Below are 24,228 nucleotides of genomic sequence, written 5' to 3'. Positions count from 1 at the left end.
CATGTGGGTATAGGAAAAATCAAATCTATGTGATGCAACTACATGAAGTGTTGTAAAATGTTGTATAAATGCTAATGTAATATCAATGAAATTTAGTACATAAACTCTAGACTAGAGAAATATCTCTTACACATTTAAAAAAGTTATCTCGGTCAGTCTCCGAGCCTCCATGATACCCCTAGATCTGGTGCTTCTGCTGCTCCCTGGTCAAACTTAGGCCCTGGAATCCCTGGGAGGCTCAGGCATCAGGTACTTGGGTCCATCCTCGGTACACATACCATGATAGCCATCATTTCTGAGGTTTTGCGCAGTCTCTGGGAGGCTACCATGAAGCATGCTCCAGGTGTACCTTTGCCAAGAAATTGCTGGCTTTGACTTCCTTGCACCTCTAGGAATCTCCCCAACTCTTCACCTTAAAAGTGGCCCTTTCCACCTACCATTTTTTCTGCCCTACTTTTTTAAAAAAAAATTTACCTCCTTCTGTGGACTCAAAGGGTAAGGTGGAAGGAACTGGGTTATTTGGGAATAAACCCCAACAAATATTGCCCTCCTGCACCTTGGTCCCCTCCCCTCCCCTCCCCTCCTCCCTCCCCTCCCCTCCCCTTCCCTTCCCTCCCCTCTCCTCCCTTTCCCTTCCCTCCCCTCCCCTCTCCTCTCCTCTCTTCTCCACTCCCCTTTCATGCCCTCTTCTCCTCTTCTCTATTTCTCTCTTTCATTCACTTACTCTCTTCCTGTCTTTGCTTGGATGTAAATATTTTATTTTATACATTGTGTTATTTTATTTGTATTGGAATATAAATAAATGCTTAACAATTAAAAATAAAATAAATGAACAGATTCAGAGTAATGTTAGCAAGATGGTCAATTACAGGTGGCTACTGTTCATCACCCCCATAAAAAAGTACCAAAACAACAAGCAGCCACAATTTGACCAGACTGACTAAAGGAGAATGTGGGAGTACAGCAAGGGAGTGGTGGAAATTTTGCGGTGCACAGTAACTCAGGATGGCCACCTAGAGCAGGAAGAAACCACCTTGCTTCTGCCACCCATTCCCTCCAGTGGGGATCAGCTCGGAACCAGGAGTGGGTTTCTCCCGGTGAGGAAAAGGTAAGCAGAAGGCCACAGCAGCCCCCATCACTGTCATGGACACCTACAGTTTTCACTACTTATGAGTCCTGCAGTCCTCATAGGCCCTGTGCCCAGCTTAGGCTGCCTGGAGTTCCAAAGGCTGTACGACTCCAGAGGTGGAGCCCATCTCATATGCACTCTCTGCGGTCCAAACTGCTACTGTGCAATCCTGAAACTGGAGCTATTGTTCCAAGGGCCCATAGCCACTGCACCCCTTCATCCCTCAGGTTCTGCCATTATTGCTCACACACGGCAGTGCACACACACACTTGCTCACACACGGCAGTGCACCTTTTACCAGCTGAGCTGCTGCAGCTACCTGTCACCTAAGAACAAGCTGCTTAATCTTCCTATGCCCTAGGAACAAGCTGCTGCAGCTTCATACTGTCTGGGAACAACCTGACAATCTCCCCTATCCCATTTGCTGCTACATTTCATCCCTTGGCTACTCAAAGCCTGTGCCCAGCAGAGAAGCCACATGCCCCAGGTGCCCAAGCTGATGTGGCATGTTGCCTGCCAGGAACCAGAAGTTCAGGCCCAGTGGAGCAGTCACAGGCCTGCACCTCTGCCTAGTGGCTTCTGCTCCTTCAGGAATCTGACCTTCTGCCCCTATAGCAGAGCAACTGTACCCGAGTAACTAAGCTCACGTGGTGCCTGTCTTTTGGCGACCCAGAGTCCAGTATAGCAGAGCCACCCTGCCTGAGTCAAGACAGAATCCTGTCCTTTGGGGACCAGCAATCCTGGCCCTGTGGATTAGTCACACACCCAGCCCTGTGGGGCCCCAGGCCTAGGGCCCAGTGAAGCAGCCACCTCCCAGGCACCTGAGCTGATGTGGTGTCCCGGTTTCCAGGGAAACAGAGCCTTGGCTGAGCTGTGACTCCTGTTGTCTGGGTCAAACAGCCACAGATCCCCACCTCCCTGAATCTGGATTCCCTTCCAGAATCTGACATGCTGAGGCTCCCTGCCTCCCTAGGGAGTAGGACCATTGTTGCCCTGCTCCTCAAGCCCCAGAGAATAAATCACAGCTCTACCCCATCATTCCTGAGTTCTTGCTGCTGCTGCACCGAGCCTTATGGAGCCTAGGCTACTGCCTTTTCCTACTTCCAGAGTCATCACTACAAGATACCCACTCCCCTGGTGCCCAAGTTGATACTGTGCCCCATTAGTGTGGGGACTGACTGTTGTGCCCTGCTAGCCATGGCTTGAGCCTCTGGAACACCCCTTCTTCCTTAGAGCTGTGTCAGTGCTGTAGCCTGATTCCCAGGATCAGAGTCACAGCTACATCCCTGCTTTTTGGGACTAGGCTATTGGGCAATGCCTCAGAGTCACAGCCCCTAGATTTGTTGGAGAGCTGTGTTTACCTATGTTCCAGAGAGGGAACCTGAGCCCACATTACAGGTGCCACAGTAGTTCAGCAAGACACTGAGCACAGAATCCCAGGTCCACAGCCATTGGAAATACCGTTACACAGTTTCAGTGAGTCTGCTTGTGATCCATGTCAGACTCAATACCATGAGTGATTCTCTCAGCTAAGGTTCTTCACTATGGGGAAAATAAGAACAGGATGACTCTTAACACCTTTGCCACTAAAACTCTAATAATCTTCAGTGCCAAAACCATTGCCCAAAATACCTGCATCCTAGGCCACTGAGGTACCTGTAGTCATTACTGATGTTAACCATAGCTAAAGAAGCTGCACACAGACTACACTACTGGGCTCATCCAGCACCAGAGCCAACACACCCTCCCAACTGACACCCTAGGACCCATCTTCAGGTGAAACTCTACATAAACTATAAATTTGGAATAAGTGACTGCTCTACCAGATGCTCAGACATCAATGCAAGGACACAGGAAACATGAAAAGGCAAGGAAACATAACACCACCAAAGTAACATGGTAAAGTTTTGGTAACTGACTCCAGAGAAATAAAAACTTATGAATTGGCTGAAAATAAATTTAAAATAGAGATCTTAAGGAAAGTTAGCAAGGTACAGGACAATATAGATATATAATTCAATAAAATCAGGAGCACAATTTATCATCGAAATGAGAAGTTCAACAAAGAGATAGATACCATTAAGAAAAAAACACACACAAATCTTGGGGCTAAAAAACTGAATGAATGCAATTAAAAATACAATTGAAGTCTTCAACAGCATACTTGACCAAGCAAAAAAGAATATGTGAAGTTGAACACAGGTCTTTTGAAATAATCCAATCATGGGGGAAAAAAGCAAAAAGAAAAAAAAAAGAGGGAAGACAGCCTACAGGACTTATGGAATATCATTAAGTAAACTTTTTTTTGATTATGGAAGGCCCGTAAAGAGAAGAGAAAAAGTCACAGAAGTCTTATTTAATAACATAAGTGTTCAAAGCTTGCCATTTTAGCTTACGGACACACAGGCAGAAAATGAAAGAATGAAAAAAGATATTTTGTGCAAATAGTAACCTAAAGAGAACAGAAGTGGCTATACTTACATAATGTAAAATAGACTTCAAATCAAAAATTTTCAGGAGAGACAAAGAAGGTCATTATTTAGTAATAAAGCAATCAATTCATCAAGGAAACATAACAATTGTAAATATATATGAACCCAAGATTGGAGTACCTACATATATAGAGCCAATATTAATGGACATAAAGAAAGAAATGGATAGCAATGCAAGAATAGTAGGGAACTCTAATACTCCACTTTCAATAATGGATAGGTCAACCAGAGAAAAAATAAACAAGGAAATATTGGACTTGAATTGTGCTTCAGACCAAATGGGCCTAACAGACATATACAAAACTTTCCATTCAACAGCAGCATAATAAACATTCTCTAGTGCACATGAAACATTCTTCAGGATAGACCAAATGTTAGGCCATGAGACAAGTCTTAACAACTTCAAGAATATTGAAATTATATTTAGTATTGTTTCTGACCACAACAGTATGAAACTAGAAATCATTAACAGGAGGAATTTTGGAAAATTCAGAAATACGTGAAAATTAAGCAACACGATCCTGAACAACTAATAGCTCACAGAAGAAATCAAAAGAATTTAAATATTTTGAGACAAAAAACAATGAAAGTACAACATGACAAAACCTGTGGGATACAGCAGAAACATTTCTAAGAGAGATGTTTATGGCAATAAATGACTACATTAAAAAAGATCCCAAATACATAACCTAATATTATGCTTCAAGGAACTAGATAAGAGAACAAACTAAACTCAAGCTCAGCAGAAGAAAGGATATAATAAATATTAGAACAGAAATAAATCAAATAAATAAAAAACAGAAACACCATAGGAAAAAATTGATAAAACAAACGTTGCTTCTTTGAAATAAACAAAATTGACAAACCCCTAACTAGAGTAACAGAAAAAAGAGAAAACTCAAATAAATAAAATCATAAATGAAAATGGAGACATTGCATCAGACACCTCAGAAATAAAAGGAACAATTATGAACAATTATGTGCCAACAAGTTGGATAACACTAGAGGAAGTGGATAAAATCCTGGAAAAGTCTAACCTACCAAGATGGAACCAGGAAGAAATAGAAAGCCTAAACAGACCAACGAAAAATAAACTGAAGTAGTAATTAAAAACCTTCCAACAAAGAAAAGCCCGGGTCTAGATGGTTTCATAGCTGAATTCTACCAAACATTCAGAGAAGAATTATTACCAATACTTCTCAAACTCATCTAAAAAAGAAAGACAGAGAAAATACTTTCAAACACACTTTATGAGGTCAGCATTACCTTGGTACATAAGTCAGACAAAGACACTACATGAAAGGAAAACTTTGGCCAAATACCTCTGATGCAACTAGAATTTTGATACAAAAATCTTCAATGAAATACTAGCAAACTGCAGAGAGCACAAGAAGGCCAACTAGACACAGTCAGGTGGAACAGCTGTCACTGAGAGACCAAGATGACTGGCATACTCCTAACAGATCTACAGAGGGAAGGCACTGAGAGTGGACAGAGGGAAGACACGGAAGGTGACTTGAAGGGGGAGGAAGCTGGGAACACTGCACCTGGTTACCATGCACCAGGACTTGTCTCTGGCTCCCAGTGATCCAAGGGGAATGGGTGAGTTGAAGTGGCCAGGAGCAACCCACTCACACCATGGGCCTTGGGAATCCCAAAAGGAGGAGACCCCTTGACCACTACAGATGCTTGAGTTGGCTGTGAGAGATGTTTAGAGAAGCGATAGGGGCAGGATTCCAGCTGAAGCAGAACCCATTGGATATAATGTGGAAGCATCTGTAGTGGAGCAGGGTGAGAGAAGCTCATCTCCCTTGGCTGGGCTTGCTTCCATAAGAGAATTTAGCCCTAGTGGAACTGTTGGACCTGAACTCTGCAGTGTGGTTGTGCCTATCAGATGGGTCTGGTTTGACCTGAGCACCTTGGTTTGCTGGCCTCTTGCAGAACTCCAGGCTGGCTTTCAGGAAAGCCTTGGGTGCCCTAGGGGTTCACATTACAGCTCCTGTGCTGGCAGATCATGCTCAACCAGCAGAGAACTCAAGAGAGACAGCCCCTACTGCCATACATCAGCCTGCCTGCTCCCTCCCCAAACTGCAGCTTCCCCTGTGTTCATAGCAACCCCCAACATCGCTTTTTCAGTGCAGGTGTGCCTAGTGGGTTTTGCCTTCCTTGCCTCACCAGCACACCTATGTGTGTGCACTTTGCCCTGCCACTGTTGTGGTGGGAGTGCACACCTCCCCTTTCCCCCTACCTGACCACCATTGCAGTAGGAGCCTTGGGAGACACAGAGCCAGCCATCCCTGCCCCACCAGGACCCTACCCTTGCACCAAGACTTCCATGAGAGTGAAAGTAGGCACAGAGGACAGTGGACACTCCATTGCCCAGAGTGACCACTGCTGCCTGCAGCACTCAGTGAAAATACACAGAACTGTGCCCACCAATGACTTGCCCCTGTTCTAACACCACCAGCAGCATGACCATGTGCACAGTAACCATCAGGTGCCCCAATGCCCCCAGAGCCATTCTGCCTCTGCCACTGTGAGTAACACCCATATGGAGACAAGTAACCTGGCACCTGCTAGTACCCTGCCACAGCCAATGAGTGTGTACCCCATTGTAGTGTTGCTGCTCTTGCTGCTCATGTGTGAGAATGAGGACAGATCTCACTGCCAATGCACTATGAAGTGCTTTGGCTGACACCACCCATCAGAGTGTAGTGACTAACAGTCTGGAAGCACCTCTGTCCCCTCAGCATAGGGGATTCTTAACTTCAAGAAGCCAGAGAACAAAGTCAGGGCCCAATACGAGTGCCCCAGAGTTAGAGTATGCAGTCCAGGAATTGGTAGCCGAGTGTTGGCTCCCTAAAATCTTCCAAAAATGAAGCCAGTTGGTGGACTTCACCTTATACTTCCATGAAAACCTCAAGGTCACCAAATAGGATAAAAAATCAATTGAAAAGTCAGCAACATCAAAGATTGAAGGAACATCAGCCCATAAAGATGAGAAAGGACCAGCAGAAGACCTCTGACAATCAAAAAGTCAGAGTGCCTTCTCTTCTCCAAATGACTACACCACCTCTCCAGCAAGGGTTATGAACAGGGTTGAGATAGCTGAAATGAGTGAACTAGAATTAAAAGTATGGATAGGAACAAAGGTCATTGAGATGCAGGGGTATGTTGAATCCCAAACCAAGGAAGATAAGAATCACAATAAAATGATGCAGGAGCTAACAGACAAACTAGCCAGTATAGAAAAGCATATAATTGACCTGATAGAGCTAAGAACACATTACAAGAATTTCATAATGCAATCACAAATATTAATAGCAGAATAGGCAAAGCAGAAGGAAGAATCTCAGAGCTTGAAGACTGGCTTTCTGAAATAAGACAGTCAGACAAGAATAGAGAAAACAGAGGGTGGAGCCAAGATGGCCAAATAGGAACAGCTCCAGTCTACAGCTCCCAACGTGAGCGACTCAGAAGATGGGTGATTTCTGCATTTCCAACTGAGGTACTGGGTTCATCTCACTGGGGAGTGCCAGAAAGTGGGTGCAGGACAGTGGGTGCAGGACACCATGCATGAGCCCAAGGAGGGCGAGGCATCGCCTCACCTGGGAAGCCCAAGAGGTCAGGGAATTCCCTTTCCTAGTCAAAGAAACGGCTGACAGATGGCACCTGGAAAATCGGGTCACTCCTACCCTAATACTGCACTCTTCCAAAGGGCTTCACAAACGGCACACCAGGAGATTAAATCCTGCACCTGGCTCGGAAGGTCCATGGAGCCTCACTTGTTGCTAGCACAGCAGTCTGAGATCAAACTGCAAGGCAGCAGTGAGGCTTGGGGAGGGGCACCCGCCATTGCCGAGTTAGTTGTTTGATTAGGTAAACAAAGAGGCTAGGAAGCTCGAAATGGGTGGTGCCCACCACAGTTCAAGGAGGCCTGCCTGCCTCTGTAGGCTCCACCTCTGGGGGCAGGGCACAGACAAACAAAAAGACAGCAGTAACCTCTGCAGGCTTAAATGTACCTCTCTGACAGCTTTGAAGAGAGTAGTGGTTCTCCCAGCATGCAGCTTGAGATCTGAGAACAGGCAGACTGCCTCCTCAAGTGGGTCCCTGACCCTCGAGTAGCCTAACTGGGAGGCACCCACCAGTAGGGGCAGACTGCCACCTCACACAGCCGGGTACTCCTCTGAGACAAAACTTTCAGAGGAACAATCAGGCAGCAGCATTTGCGGTTCACCAATATCTGCTGTTCTGCAGACACTGCTGCTGATACCCAGGCAAACAGGGTCTGGAGTGGACCTCCAGCAAACTCCAACAGACCTGCAGCTGAGGGTCCTGACTCTTAGAAGGAAAACTAACAAACAGAAAGGACATCCACACCAAAAACCCACCTGCACGTCACCATCATCAAAGATCAAAGGTAGATACAACCACAAAGATGGGGAAAAAGCAGAGCAGAAAAACTGGAAACTCTAAAAATCAGAGCACCTCTCCTCCTCCAAAGGAATGCAGCTCCTCACCAGCAACAGAACAAAACTGGATGGAGAATGACTTTGACGAGTTGAGAGAAGAAGGCTTCAGAAGATCAAACTACTCCAAGCTAAAGGAGGAAGTTCAAACCAATGGCAAAGAAGTTAAAAACCTTGAAAAAATATTAGATGAATGGCTAACTGGAATAACCAAGGCAGAGAAGTCCTTAAAGGACCTGATGGAGCTGAAAACCACAGCACGAGAACTACATGATGAATGCACAAGCCTCAGTAGCCGATGTGATCAACTGGAAGAAAGGGCATCAGTGATGGAAGATGATATGAATGAAATGAAGTGAGAAGAGAAGTTTAGAGAAAAAAAAATAAAAAGAAATGAACAAAGCCTCCAAGAAATATGGGACTATGTGAAAAGACCAAATCTACATCTGTTTGGTGTACCTGAAAGTGACAGGGAGAATGGAACCAAGTTGGAAAACACTCTGCAAGATATTATCCAGGAGAAATTCCCCAATCTAGCAAGGCAGGCCAACATTCAAATTCAGGAAATATAGAGAATGTCACAAAGATACTCCTCGAGAAGAGCAACTCCAAGACACATAATTGTCAGATTACCAAAGTTGAAATGAAGGAAAAAATGTTAAGGGCAGCCAGAGAGAAAGGTCGGGTTACCCACAAAGGGAAGCCCATCAGACTAACAGCTGATCTCTTGGCAGAAACTCTACAAGCCAGAAGAGAGTAGGGGCCAATATATAACATTTTTAAAGAAAAGAATTTTCAACCCAGAATTTCATATGCAGCCAAACTAAGCTTCATAAGTGAAGGAGAAATAGAATACTTTATAGACAAGGAAGTGCTGAGAGATTTTGTCACCACCAGGCCTGCCCTACAAGAGCTCCTGAAGGAAGCACTAAACATGGAAAGGAGCAACTGGTACCAGCCACTGCAAAAACATGCCAAATTGTAAAGACCATTCAAGGCTAGGAAGAAACTGCATCAACAAATGAGAAAAATAACCAACTAACATCATAATGACAGGATCAAATTCACACATAACAATATTAACTTTAAATGTAAATGGGCTAAATGCCCCAATTAAAAGACATAGACTGGCAAATTGGATAAAGAGTCAAGACCCATCAGTTTGCTGTATTCAGGAAACCCATCTCACATGCAGAGACACACATAGGCTCAAAATAAAGGGATGGAAGAAGATCTACCAAGCAAATGGAAAACAAAAAAAGGCAGGAGTTGCAATCCTAGTCTCAGATAAAACAGACTTTAAACCAACAAAGATCAAAAGAGACAAAGAAGGCCATTACATAATGGTAAAGGGATCAGTTCAACAAGAAGAGCTAACTATCCTAAATATATATGCACCCAATACAGGAGCACCCAGATTCATAAAGCAAGTCATTAGAGACCTACAAAGAGACTTAGACTCCCACACAATAATAATGGGAGACTTTAGCACCCCACTGTCAACATTAGACAGATCAATGAGACAGAAAGTTAACAAGGATACCCTGGAATTGAACTCAGCTCTGCACCAAGCAGACCTAATAGACATCTACAGAACTCTCCACCCCGAATCAACAGAATATACATTCTTTTCAGCACCACACCACACCTATTCCAAAATTGACCACATGGTTGGAAGTAAAGCTCTCCTCAGCAAATGTAAAAGAACAGAAATTATAACAAACTGTCTCTCAGACCACAATGCAATCAAACTATAACTCAGGATTAAGAAGCTCACTCAAAACTGCTCAACTACATGGAAACTGAACAACCTGCTCCTGAATGACTGCTGGGTACATAACGAAATGAAGGCAGAAATAGATGTTCTTTGAAACCAACGAGAACAAAGACACAACATACCAGAATCTCTGTGACACATTTAAAGCAGTGTGTAGAGGGAAATTTATAGCACTAAATGCCCACAAGAGAAAGCAGGAAAGATCTAAAATTGACACCCTAACATCACAATTAAAGGAACTAGAGAAGCAAGAGCAAACACATTCAAAAGCTAGCAGAAGGCAAGAAATAACTAAGATCAGAGTAGAACTGAAGGAAATAAAGACACAAAAAACCCTTCAAAAAATCAATGAATCCAGGAGCTGGTTTTTTGAAAAGATCAAGAAAATTGATAGACTGCTAGCAAGAGTAATAAAGAAGAAAAGAGTGAAGAATCAAATAGATACAATAAAAAATTACAAAGGGGATATCACCACTGATCCCACAGAAATACAAACTACCATCAGAGAATACTATAAACACCTCTATGCAAATAAACTAGAAAATCTAGAAGAAATGGATACATTACAGGACACATACGCCCTCCCAAGACTAAACCAGGAAGAAGTTGAATTTCTGAATAGACCAATAACAGGCTCTGAAATTGAGGCAATAATTAATAGCTTATCAACCAATAAAAGTCGAGGACCAGATGGATTCACAGCCAAATTCTACCAGAGGTACAAGGAGGAGCTGGTACCATTCCTTCTGAAACTATTCCAATCAATAGAAAAAGAGGGAGTCCTCCCTAACTCATTTTATGAGGCCAACATCATCCTGATACCAAACCTGGCAGAGACACATCAAAAAAAGAGAATTTTAGACCAATATCCTTGATGAGCATTGATGCAAAATCCTCAATAAAATACTGGCAAACTGAATCCAGCAGCACATCAAAAAGCTTATCCACCATGATCAAGTGGGCTTCATCCCTGGGATGCAAGGCTGGTTCAACATATGAAATTCAATAAACGTAATCCAGCATATAAACAGAACCAAAGACAAAAACCACATGATTATCTCAATAGATGCAGAAAAGGCCTTTGACAAAATTCAACAATGCTTCATGCCAAAAACTCTCAATAAATTAGGTACTGATGGGATGTATCTCAAAATAATAAGAGCTATCTAACACAAACCCACAGCCAATATCATACTGAATGAACAAAAACTGGAAGCATTCCTTTTGAAAACTGGCACAAGACAGGGATGCCCTCTCTCACCACTGTTATTCAACATAGTATTGGAAGTTCTGGCCAGGGCAGTTAGGCAGGAGAAGGAAATAAAGGGCATTCAATTAGGAAAAGAGGAAGTCAAATTGTCCCTGTTTGCAGATGACATGATTGTATATCTAGAAAACCTCATCATCTCAGCCCAAAATCTCCTTTAGCTGATAAGCAACTTCAGCAAAGTCTCAGGATACAAAATCAATGTACAAAAATCACAAGCATTCTTATACACCAATAACAGACAAACAGAGAGCCAAAGTGTGAGTGAACTCCCATTCACAATTGCTTCAAAGAGAATAAAATACCTAGGAATCCAACTTACAAGGGACATGAAGGACCTCTTCAAGGAGAACTGCAAACTACTGCTCAACAAAATAAAAGAGGACACAAACAAATGGAAGAACATTCCATGCTCATTGGTTGGAAGAATCAATATCGTGAAAATGGCCATACTGTCCAAGGTAATTAATAGATTCAATGCCATCCCCATCAAACTACCAATGACTTTTTTCACAGAATTGGAAAAAACTACTTTGAAGTTCATATGGAACCAAAAAAGAGCCTGCATCTCTGAGTCAATTCTAAGCCAAAAGAACAAAGCCAGAGGAATCACGCTACCTGACTTCAAAGTATACTACAAGGCTACAGTAACAAAAACAACACGGTACTGGTACCAAAACAGAGATATAGACCAATGGAACAGAACAGAGCCCTCAGATATAATGCCACATATCTACAACTATCTGATCTTTTACAAAGCTGACAAAAACAAGCAATGGGGAAAGGATTCCCTATTTAATAAATGGTGCAGGGAAAACTGGCTAGCTATATATAGAAAGCTGAAACTGGATCCCTTCCTTACACCTTATACAAAAATTAATTCGAGATGGATTAAAGACTTAAACGTTAGACCGAAAACCATAAAAACCCTAGAAGAAAACCTAGGCAATACCATTCAGGACATAGGCATGGGCAAGGAATTCATGTCTAAAACACCAAAAGCAATGGCAACAAAACCCAAAATTGAAAAATGGGATCTAATTAAACTGAAGAGCTTCTGCACAGCAAAAGAAACTACCATCAGAGTGAACAGGCAACCTACAAAATGGGAGAAAATTTTCACAACCTACTCATGTGACAAAGGGCTAATATTCAGAATCTACAGTGAACTCAAATTTACAAGAAAAAAACAAACAACCCCATCAAAAAGTGGGCGAAGGATATGAACAGACACTTCTCAAAAGAAGACATTTATACAGCCAAAAAACACATGAAAAAATGCTCATCATCACCGGCCATCAGAGAAATGCAAATCAAAACCACAATGAGATATCATCTCACACCAGTTAGAATGGCAATCATTAAAAAGTCAGGAAACAACAGGTGCTGGAGAGGATGTGGAGAAATAGGAATGCTTTTACACTGTTGGTGAGACTGTAAACTAGTTCAACCATTGTGGAAGTCAGTGTGGTGATTCCTCAGGGATCTAGAACTAGAAATACCATTTGACCCAGCCATCCCATTACTGGGTATATACCCAAAGGATTGTAAATCATGCTGCTATAAAGACACATGCACATGTATGTTTATTGTGGTACTATTCACAGTAGCAAAGACTTGGAACCAACCCAAATGTCCAACAATGATAGACTGGATTAAGAAAATGTGGCACATATACACCATGGAATACTATGTAGCCATAAAAAAGGATGAGTTCATGTCCTTTGTAGGGACATGGATGAAATTGGAAATCATCATTCTCAGTAAACTATCGCAAGAACAAAAAACCGAACACCGCATATTCTCACTCATAGGTGGGAATTGAACAATGAGAACACATGGACACAGGAAGGGGAACATCACACTCCAGGGACTGTTGTGGGTTTGGGGGAGAGGGGAGGGATAGCATTAGGAGATATACCTAATGCTAAATGATGAGTTAATGGGTGAAGTACGCCAACATGGCACATGTATACATATGTAACAAACCTGCACTTTGTGCACATGTACCCTAAAACTTAAAGTATAATAATAATAAAATAAAAAAATGTTAGACCTAAAACCATAAAAACCCTAGAAGAAAACCTAGGCAATACCATTCAGGACATAGGCATGGGCAAGGACTTCATGACTAAAACACCAAAAGCAATGACAACAGAAGCCAAAATTGAGAAATGGGATCTAATAAAACTAAAGAGCTTTTGCACAGCAAAAGAAACTACCATCAGAGTGAACAGGCAACCTACAGAATGGGAGAAAATTTTTACAATCTACCCATCTGACAAAGGGCTAATATCCACAGTCTACAAAGAACTTAAACAAATTTACAAGAAAAAATCAAATAACCCCATCAAAAAGTGGGTGAAGGATATGAACAGACACTTCTCAAAAGAAAACATTTATGCAGCCAATAGACACATGAAAAAATGCTCATCATCACTGGCCATCAGAGAAGTGCAAATCAAAATCACCATTAGATACCATCTCACACCTATTAGAATGGTGATCATTAAAAAGTCAGGAGACAACAGGTGCTGGAGAGGATGTGGAGAAATAGGAATGCTTTTACACTGTTGGTGGGACTGTAAACTAGTTCAACCATTGTGGAAGTCAGTGTGGCGATTCCTCAAGGATCTAGAACTAGAAATACCATTTGACCCAGCCATCCCATTACTGGGTATATACCCAGAGTATTGTAAATCATGCTGCTATAAAGACACATGCACACGTATTTTTATTGTGGCACTATTCACAATAGCAAAGACTTGGAACTAACCCAAATGTCCATCAATGATAGACTGGATTAAGAAAATGTGGCACATATATACCATGGAATACTATGCAGCCATAAAAAATGATGAGTTCATGTCCTTTGTAGGGACAAGGATGAAGCTGGAAACCATCATTCTGAGCAATTTATCACAAGGACAAAAAACCAAACACACCACATGTTCTCCCTCATAGGTGGGAATTGAACAATGAGAACACTTGGACACAGGGTGGGGAACATCACACACTGGGGCCTGTCCTGGGGTACGGTGGGATAGCATTAGGAGATATACCTAACATAAATGATGAATTAATGGGTGCAGCAACCAACATGGCACAGGTATACATACATAACAAACCTGCAGGTTGTGCACATGTACCCTAGAACTTAAAGTATAATTGAAAAAAATAAAAATAAATAAGGATTACGAAAAAGAAATACACCAAAATAGAACCCCCTTAAAGCATAAATCTAACAGGACCTACGTAACAATCACACAATGAAAAAAGAAAGGTATTCACGCAACAAATAGCATGATAAATGGAATAATACCTTACATCTCAATGGTAACATTGTATGTAAATGGCCTAAATGCCCCACTTGAAAGTTACAGAATGGATAAGAATTCACCAACCAAGTTTCTGAGGTCTTCAGGAGACCTACCTAACACATAAGAACTCACATAATCTTAAGGGAAAATGGTGGAAAAAGATATTCCATGCAAATGGACAGGAATAGTGAGCAGGAGTTGCTATTTTTATATCAGGCAAAACAAACCTTAAAGCAACAACAGTTAGAAAAGACAAAGAGGGACATTATATAATGATAAAAGGACTAATCCAACAGGAATAAATCACAATTCCAAATATATATATGCACCTAAAACTTGTGCTCCCAAATTTATAAAACAATTACTACTAGACCCAATAAATGAGATAGAGAGCAACACAATAACAGTGGGGAAATTTAGTACTTCACTGACAACACTAGACAGGTCATCAAGACAGAAAGTCAACAAAGAAACAATGAACTTAAACTATACCCTAGAACAAATGAACTTAGCAGATATTTACAGAACATTTTACCCAACAACCACAGAATACATCCTCCAAGATGGATTACATAATAGGCCACAAAACAAGTCTCAATAAACTTAAGAAACAGAAATTATATCAAGTACTTTTTCACACCACAGTAGAATAAAATTGGAAATCAGCTCCAAAAGGAACCCTCAAAAGCATGCAAATACATATAAATTAAATAACCTACTTCTGAATAATCATTGATCAACAATGAAATCAAGATGGAAATTAAAAAATTATTTGAACTGAATGATAATACTGACACACCAAATCAAAACCTCTGGGATACAGCAAAAGCAGTGCTAAAAGGAAAATTGATAGCACTAAATGCCTACATCAAGAAGTCCAAAAGAGCACAAATAGACAACATAAGGTCACAACTCAAGGAACTAAAGAAATAAGAACAAAGCAAACCCAAACCGAGCAGAAAAAAAACAAATAACAAAGATCAGAGCAGAACTAAATGAAATAGAAACAAACAAAAAAATACAAAAGATAAATGAAATGAAATGCTGGTTCTTTGAAAAGATAAATAAAATTGATAGACCAATTGGTGAGATTAACCAAGAAAAAAAGAGAATATCCAAATAAGCTCAATTAGAAATGAAATGGGAGGTATTACAACTGATATCACAGAAATACAAAAGACCATTCAAGGCTACTATTAACACCTTTATGCACATAAACTAGAAAACCTAGAGGAGATGGATAAATTCCTGAAAATATACAACCCTCCTAGGTTAAACCAGAAATAAATAGAAACTCTGAACAGACCAATAACAAGCAGTGAGGTTGTAATGGTAATAAAAAAAATGTCAACAAAAAAGTCCAGGACCACATGGATTCACAGCTGAATTCTATCAGATAGTCAAAGAAAAATTGGTACCAATCCTATTGACACTATTCCACAAGATAGAGAAAGGGTATTCTCCCTAAATTATTCTTTAAAGCCAGTATCACCCTAATATCAAAACCAGAAAAAGACATAATAAAAAACAAAACTACAGACAAATATCCTTGATGTACATATGATATGGTTTTGCTGTGTCCCCACCCAAATCTCATGTTGAATTGTAGTTCCTGTAATCCCCACGTGCCATGGGAGGGACCCAGTGGGAGGTAATTGAATCATGGGGATGGTTACCCTCATGCTCTTTTCGTGATAGTGAGTTCTCATAAGATCTGATGTTTTTAGAAGGGGCTTTTATCACTTTGCTTGGCGCTTTTCTCTTCTGCCACCATTTGAAGGAGGACATGTTTGCTTCCCCTTCTGCCATGATTGCAAGTTTCCTGAGGCTTCCCCAGCCATCCAGGACTGTGAGTCAATTAAACTCCTTTCCTTTATAAATTAAAAATAAAAATCTTGAGTATTTCTTCACAGCAGCATGAGAATGAAGTAATACAACATAGATGCAAAAATCCTCTATGAAATACTAGCTAACCAAATTCAGTAGCATATAGAAAAGATAATTCACCATGACCAGTGGGTTTCATACCAGGGATTCAGGGATGGTTTAACATATACAAGTCATTAAACATGATACACCACATAAACATTATTAAAGACAAAAATCACATGATCATCTAAATAAATGCAGAAAAGGCATTTGACAAAATCCAGCATCCCTTTATGATTAAAATCCTCGCAAAATTGGCATAGAAGGGACATACCTTAAGGTAATAAAAGCCATCTGTTGCAAACCCACAGCCAACATTACACTGAACAGGAAAAAGTTGAAAGCATTCCCCCTGATAAATGTAACAAGACAAGGACACCCACTCTAACTACTTCTATTTAACATAGTACTGGAAGTCCTAGCCAGAGCAATCAGACAAGAGAAAGAAATAAAGGGCATCCAAATCAGTAAAGAGGAAGTAAAACTGTCACTGTTTGCTGATGATATAATTGTATACCTAGAAAACCCTAAAGCTTCATCCAAAAAGATCCTAGAACTGGTAAATGAATTCAGCAAAGTTTAAGGATACAAAATTAATGTACACAAATCAGAAACTCTACCATACACCAACAGTGGCCAAGCTGAGAATCAGATCAAGAACTCAATCACTTTTACAATAGCTGCAAAAACAAACAAACAAAAATACTTAGGAATATACCTAACGAAGGAGGTGAAAGACCTTTATAAGGAAAAGTACAAAGCATTGCTAGAAGAAATCATAGGCAACCCAAACAAATGGAAACACATCCCATACTCATGGATGGGTAGATTCAATATTGTAAAAATGACCATATGGCCAAAAACAATCTACAAACTCAATGCAATTCCAATCAAAATACCACCATCAGTCTTCACAGAACTAGAAAAAACAATCCTAAAATTCATAAGGAATCAAAAAAGAGCCTGCATGGCCAAAGCAAGACTAAGCACATAGAAAAAATCTGGAGGCATCACATTACCCACTTCAAACTATACTATAAGGCCATAGTCACCAAAACAGCATGGTACTGGTACAAAAATAGGCACATAGACCAATGGAACAGAATAGAGAATCCAGAAATAAACCCAAATACTAACAGCCAACTAATCTTTGACAAAGCAAACAAAACCACAAAGTGACAAAAGGACACCCTATTCAACAAATGGTGCTGGGATAGCTGGCAAGACAGATGTAGAAGAATAAAAGTGTATCCTCATATCTCATCTTACACAAAAATCAACACAAGATGGATTAAAGACTTAGATCTAAGACCTGAAACCATAAAAATTCTAGAAGATAACATTGGAAAAACCCTTCTAGACGTTGGCTGAGGCAAAGACTTCATGACCAAGAACTCAAAAGCAAATGCAAAAAACCCAAAAATAAATAGATGGGACTTAATTAAACAAAAAAGCCTCTGCACAGCAAAAGGAATACATCAACAGAGTAAACAGACAACCCACAGAATGAGAGAAAATCTTCACAATCTATACATCTGACATAGGACTAATATCCAGAATACATAAAGAACTCAAACAAATCAGCAAGAAAAAAACAAACAATCTCATAAAAAAGTGGGCTAAGGACATGAATAGACAATTCTCAAAAGAAGATATACAAGCAGCCAACAAGCATATGAAAAAATGCTCAACATCACTAATTATTAGGGAAATGCAAATCAAAACCACAATGCAATACCACCTTGCACCTGCAAGAATAGCCATAATAAAAAAATAGTTGTTGGCACAAATGTAGTGAAAAGGGAACACTTTTACACTGTTGGTGGGAATGTAAACTAGTACAACCACTACGAAATACAGTGTGGAGATTCCTTAAAGAACTAAAAGTAGATCTACCATTTGATCTTGCAATTTCATTACTATGTATCTACTCAATATGCTTCACAACTCTTTTATTATTATTATTATTTTGAGATGGAGTCTCACTCTGTTGCCCAGGCTGGAGTGCAGTGGTGTGATCTTGGCTCACTGCAACCTCCACTTCTTGGGTTCAAGTGATTCTCCTGCCTCAGCCTCCTGAGTAGCTGGGACTACAGGGGTGTGCCACCACATCTAGCTAATTTTTAAATATTTTTAGTAGAGATAGGGTTTCACCCTGTTATCCAGGATGGTCTTGATCTGCTGACCTTGTGATCTGCCCGCCTCGTCCTCCCAAAGTGCTGGGATTACAGGCGTGAGCCACTGCGCCTGGCCCAGAACTCTTAATTGGTTCACGAAGGGCCCATAAAAGACGGTCGGATGGGACCAGCTGAGAACATTTCCCACTCATTTTCCTTATCCAACTCTCCTGAGAATAATTAATGGAAAATTCTGTCTTCTGATAATTGCTTCTTCTTTTGTTTTTTGTTTCCCTAAGGAAACATTTAAGAGAATCTCTAGTGGAAGGGATGTCTCCTGGAAAATAACTCTATGCTATTCTGAGGACCAAGGGCAAGGCTGAGGTATAGCACCAAGACAAACCAGCGGTGTTAGCCGTACTCCCAGGTTCCACTTAGGCACAGAAATGTGAAGGATATCTTTGTAAGTAATGTTGGCAGAGGCATCCAAGAACAGTTTGTCTTCAGTGTCTCCAATTCACCATCAACACTTGCTCCATACTGTTCTTTGCTTTTCTCTTTCCTCTTCTGTCTTGCTCTCCTAACTCACGGGTGGGCTTAAAGTAACGATGTTTGCTCCTCCCTCTTATTATCTATCTTCCCTTTTCTAATACCTACTATTTGTTGTTTTGTCATACTACCTTCACTTCTCCAAAGTAGTTACTTATGTTTTAATAGACACCAAGGTCTCTTAGCTAGAAGTGAAACCTCTTGTGTGGAATGATAAGCATTACCCAGGATGTGGAGTGGTAATGGAGAGTAGAGATTTCCTGAGACCACACCATGTAGGACCATGGTTCCAAATTCCACATTGCCAAATGATTCCCCTTTTTGCTATTATTAACCCCAGCCTTGAAAGATTTACCCTCAAAGCACCATTTAAGTAATAATAATTATTATTAATAATACTAGTAAAATAATAAACTCTTACTGTAACAACTATTAATCAAGAGCCTGCTCCTGTATTAGCTACTATTTCCTGTCTTAACTAAGGGCTTTAAATGACCCTGTGAGGTAGGCATTATTATCATTTTATATAAGATTAAAATAAAGCTCAGAGGAATTAAGTAATCTAGCTAAAATCATACCATAAACAAATATTGAAATTTAACTTTCCTCTTAATAATAAATTTCTCCATTTTAATTCATCAAAGACAATAAAATATTCTTAGTCTGACATACAGAAACCACAGTAAAGTGCTGTTATTCTCATAGAAAGCAAAGAAATTTAATGGTTTAATTTCTCTTTATAGTGTACTTTAGAATAAATTTACATATTTCTATTAGCATTTGAAATATTGATAATGGCTTGTTGCTATTTTCATAGGCTCTGGCAATTAATAAATATTGTAATTGTTGATATAGGAGGTGACTTGCCAATAATTGATATTGGGCCTGCATACCCCTTTTGACCTCTTACATTATTTTTTAACTTTAAAAAGCCAAAACCTCACATATTATTGGACCCCCAAAATGTCTAATATGTATATTTTTCCAGAAAAATCTTGGATGGTGTTAATTTAAGTCTTTTCAAAGGCAGGAAGATGAACAAAACAACATCTGAAAATTCCCATTAATACCAGGAAGGTGATAGTATTTTCCAGCAATAAGAAAATCCAACATTGTTCTTTCCATTTGTTTAGATTGGAATGGTTCAACCTAAACAAAGCTTTGTAAGCCCTGATGGAGTCTGTTGATTCTTGCAAAAACTCATCTCCTCTGCTCTAGAGTATTTGAACTATTGGAAGGGTTCACAGAAATTTACAGGAATGAATATGGTTCCCTTTTGGAATGAGTTGAGTTATTTTCCTTTATTCTGTTGGAATTTTTTGTTTCAAAACTGGCCTTTATGCAATGAGGAAATTATCTTACTTAAATCATTTATTTTTTAAATTTTTCTTGTTTTTTCTTTTTATTGTAAAATTTTTACACACGTACAAAATACATAAAGTATAAATGTGTGCTATAATGGCATAGAAAAACACTAGTGTAACTATAACTAACATCAGGAAATACAGCACACCATCATCCCAGAGGCCCTCTGTGTCTTTCTGAATCACAAAAACCTCTTTCCACATCCCATGTAACCATTTATTGCTTTACTTTATAATTTTGCTGTGTATGTATGTATGTATGTATCACTAACCAAAGTAGTTTAGTTTTGCTTCTTCCTAAGTTTAAAATTTTTGCAATCCTATTTAAATATCCTTTTGTGTTTTGCTTCTCTTACTTACTGTTATAGTTACAACTTTCTTCCTTGTAATCGTGCAATCATAATTTGTTTCATTTTTATGTAGCATTTCAGTGTATAGACCAAAATTTACATATCCATTCCACATTGATGGGTATTTGAGACTAATACAATGTTGTTCTGGAGAAGTAGAACTACTGAGTCATAATGAATAACCACGTTGTGTGAATTTTCAGCTTTCCTGTTTTGCAAAGTCGCTGTCCTAGGTTGGAATTCCAGAAAACAAGCTGGGAGGCCAAAATTTGCCTGCAGGAGATTTATTGGGGAATATTCTCAGAATCAACACTTGAAATAAAGTGACTTTCCATGTACATTTTAGAATCAGTTGTCAACAATTGGTCACTTTGTGTGTTAGTCCGTTCTCACACTGCTATAAAGAAATACTGGAGACTGGGTAATTTAGAAAGAAAGGAGGTTTAATTGGCTCACAGTTCCACAGGCTGTATAGGAAGCATGGCTGGGGAGGCCTCAAGGGACTTACAGTCATGGCAGAAGGAGAAGTAAGGCACATCTGACATGGTGGCAGGAGAGAGAGCAAGCCATGGGAGGTGACACACCTTAAAACCGTCAACTCTCGTGAGAACTTACTCTCTATCAGGAGAATAGCAAAGGAAAAATCTACCCCCATGACCCAGTCATCTCCCACCAGGTCCCTCCTCTGACACATGGGGATTACAATTCAAGTTGAGATTTGGGTACGGACACAGAGTTAAACCATATCAGTGGCCCCACTGCTGGGGGCATCAAGGTCGCTACCAATGGCTCACACTTTGACCCGGTAGCAGCAGCTAGCAGAGGCAGTGGCTGGGGGTGGAGTATGTCCATGGGGTTCCAGGGATGTGGAGATGCATGGGCTGTTGTGCCCAGGGCAGGATGCAATCTGTTAGGGGCTGGGCTTTTAAGGTGGCACTGTGCTGTAGCTGCTTAGGACTCAGGGAGTATGTGGGATCCAGTGTGAGCTCCCTCTCTGGAGCAATGTCATCATATGGTCTTCAGGCAGATCTCTAGATTAGTCTAGGACCCACATAGATTGATGGTTTTCCTGTGGTTAAGATTGCAGGAGTTCTTGGTGGAAATGTGGATCACTGGGGTTCTCTCACTTATGCTTTGCTCACATTGGGGAGCCTCTGCAGGCTCCCAGCTGATCCCAGCTGAGCAGACTGCCTTGCTTCCCTCTCCTTCCTTGCCTTAGGTGTTTCCTGTTACTTCTCTGTAGAATTCCAGTGTTCTTTCTTAGACAATCTTGAAGTGTGATTATCTACTTGCTATTTTGGTTCTTCTTTGTGGTGGAGGAGAGTAACAGATGCCTCTAGTCAGCCATCTTAAAGCTCCTCCTCCTCTTTCCCTCTATTTTTAAAAGCTCTTTCTTTTTTCCAAATTTCATTTTTCTCACTTTTCTTGCAGCCTATTTTCTACATCATTTGCTGTTTTTAGCAGCTTATTTTTGTCCTCATTGCTACTCCCACACAAATTTCATTTTTGCATTTCTGTGGTGTAATTTTTTCTCCTTCATAGCTGAGCTATGCCAATGCATTTTTCATCCTCTTCTGTTATCTTTTCATTTCTGTCTTAAGCTTTCATATCACTGTTTTAACTTTTGCATTATAGGTTTTAAAAAATTAACTGTTTTGATTTCATGGCAATATGTAGAAACCTTGTTTTCATCAGCTATTAGACAATAATTTTTAGGTGTATTTTCTTCATTTGCCATTTGTTTTAGTTGTTCCCTTATTTTTCTTTTGTTATTTTTGATGAATTTTATAAAGATTTATTTTGTTTTTATTTTCATTATTTCTTGGTCTTTTTGGATAGATTAAAAATCTTTTTACATTTTCTCCTCTACTTGTTGAATTTGCACGTTCTATTTCTATTCCTTTAGTGATTACCCCAGAAACTTAGTTATGTGTACATCTTATCAAATTTTAACTTTAATCAATACTTTTATCATTTTCCTGTGTGACTCGAGGACTTTTGAAATATTTAATTCTAATTACCCCTGAATTTGTGTATGATTTTTATTTGTATTTTAATTTCATATAATTTTCTCACCACATAAAATATCTTATTACCAGTTTTATAAAATATGTATTTTTAAACTTTATTATATATTTCTACTTCCTATGCTTTTCACTCTTACTACATCTCACAAGCTTCCACTTAAAATCACTTTCCTTTTGCCCAAAGTACAAACTTCTTCAAGAATGCCTTTTGTCAGTGTCTCCGTTTGGCCTGTCCAAAAACATGTTGTATTTCCCTTCATTCTTCAAGTTACTTTCACTGGGCTGAGACTTTTAGGTTGACTGACTTGTTAATGTGTGTTGGTGGGGAGCATTAATCAGGGCTATTGCCTCTAACTTGGATCAATATTTCACTTGGTTCTGTGTTCAGTGTGGATACATGGTGGTTTATTTCAATGGAAATTGGGGTGACAACTGACTTGGAGATTTATACAGATTCCAGAATCACCAGTGCAATGACTGTGGAAAGGAGTAGCATGACAATTACAAAGTTCATTCTCTTGGGATTCTCTGAATATCCAAAGACCACTATTTTTCTCTTTTCAGCATTCCTAGGGATATACCTCCTGACCATGTCCTGAAACGTGAGTCTCATCGCCCTTATCAGGACGGACTCCCATCTACATGCACCTGTGTACTTTTTCCTTAGTAATCCGTCTTTTCTGGACATCTGCTGTGTTTCCACTATAGCCCCCAAGATGCCCTCAGACTTTTTCAAGAAGCATAAATTCATTTCCTTTATGGGGTGCACCATGCAGTACTTCTCTAGCCTGAATGTGACTGAGTGCTGTCTTCTTACAGCCATGGCTTATGATTAATATGCTGCCATTTGTGATCCTCTGCTCTACACAGCCATCATGTCACCTGCTCTCTGTATGCCAATGGTGGCAGGATCTTGTACAACTGGATTCTTTGTCTCATTTATCCAACTCTGTGCCTTGCTTCTGCTCCATTTCTGTGAGTCAAATAGCAGCCATTTCTTTTGTGACCTGCCCCAACTGCTGATTCTATCCTGTTCTCATACTGTTTTTTTTTTTCCTCAAGTCATGACCCCTATGTTCACAGTAACCTTTATACTCACCTCTATCTTGGTTATCATGATAACTTATGGTTATATCATTGCCAACATTCATCTCTTTTATGGGATGCACCATGTAATACTTCTTCTCTAGCCTGGGTCTGACTGAGTGCTGTCTTCTGGAAGCTATGGCTTATAATTAATATGTTGCCTCTGCTCTACATGGCCATCCATGTCCCCAACCTCTGTGTGCACATAATGGTTGGAACCTGTATAACTATTATCTTTGGCTCATTTATCCAACTATGTGCTTTGCTTCAGCTCCATTTCTGTGGGCCAAATAGCAACCATTTCTTCTGTGACCTGCCCCAACTCTTGATCCTATCTTGCTATGACACCTTT

At 40.1% G+C, this 24,228-nt stretch overlaps 1 pseudogene; it reads left to right on the top strand.

Moving 5' to 3' along the window:
• The first annotated feature begins 950 nt into the window (after nt 1-950).
• On the top strand, nt 951-24,000 carry LOC134731213 (olfactory receptor 5AN6-like; annotated as a pseudogene).
• Nucleotides 24,001-24,228: the final 228 nt, after the last annotated feature.

The sequence above is a fragment of the Pan paniscus genome, chromosome 9 (assembly GCF_029289425.2).
Source record: "Pan paniscus chromosome 9, NHGRI_mPanPan1-v2.0_pri, whole genome shotgun sequence".
NCBI classification, from domain to species: domain Eukaryota; kingdom Metazoa; phylum Chordata; class Mammalia; order Primates; family Hominidae; genus Pan; species Pan paniscus.
Note: the sequence above shows the minus strand (reverse complement) of the source record. Positions and strands in the feature narration are given on the sequence as shown.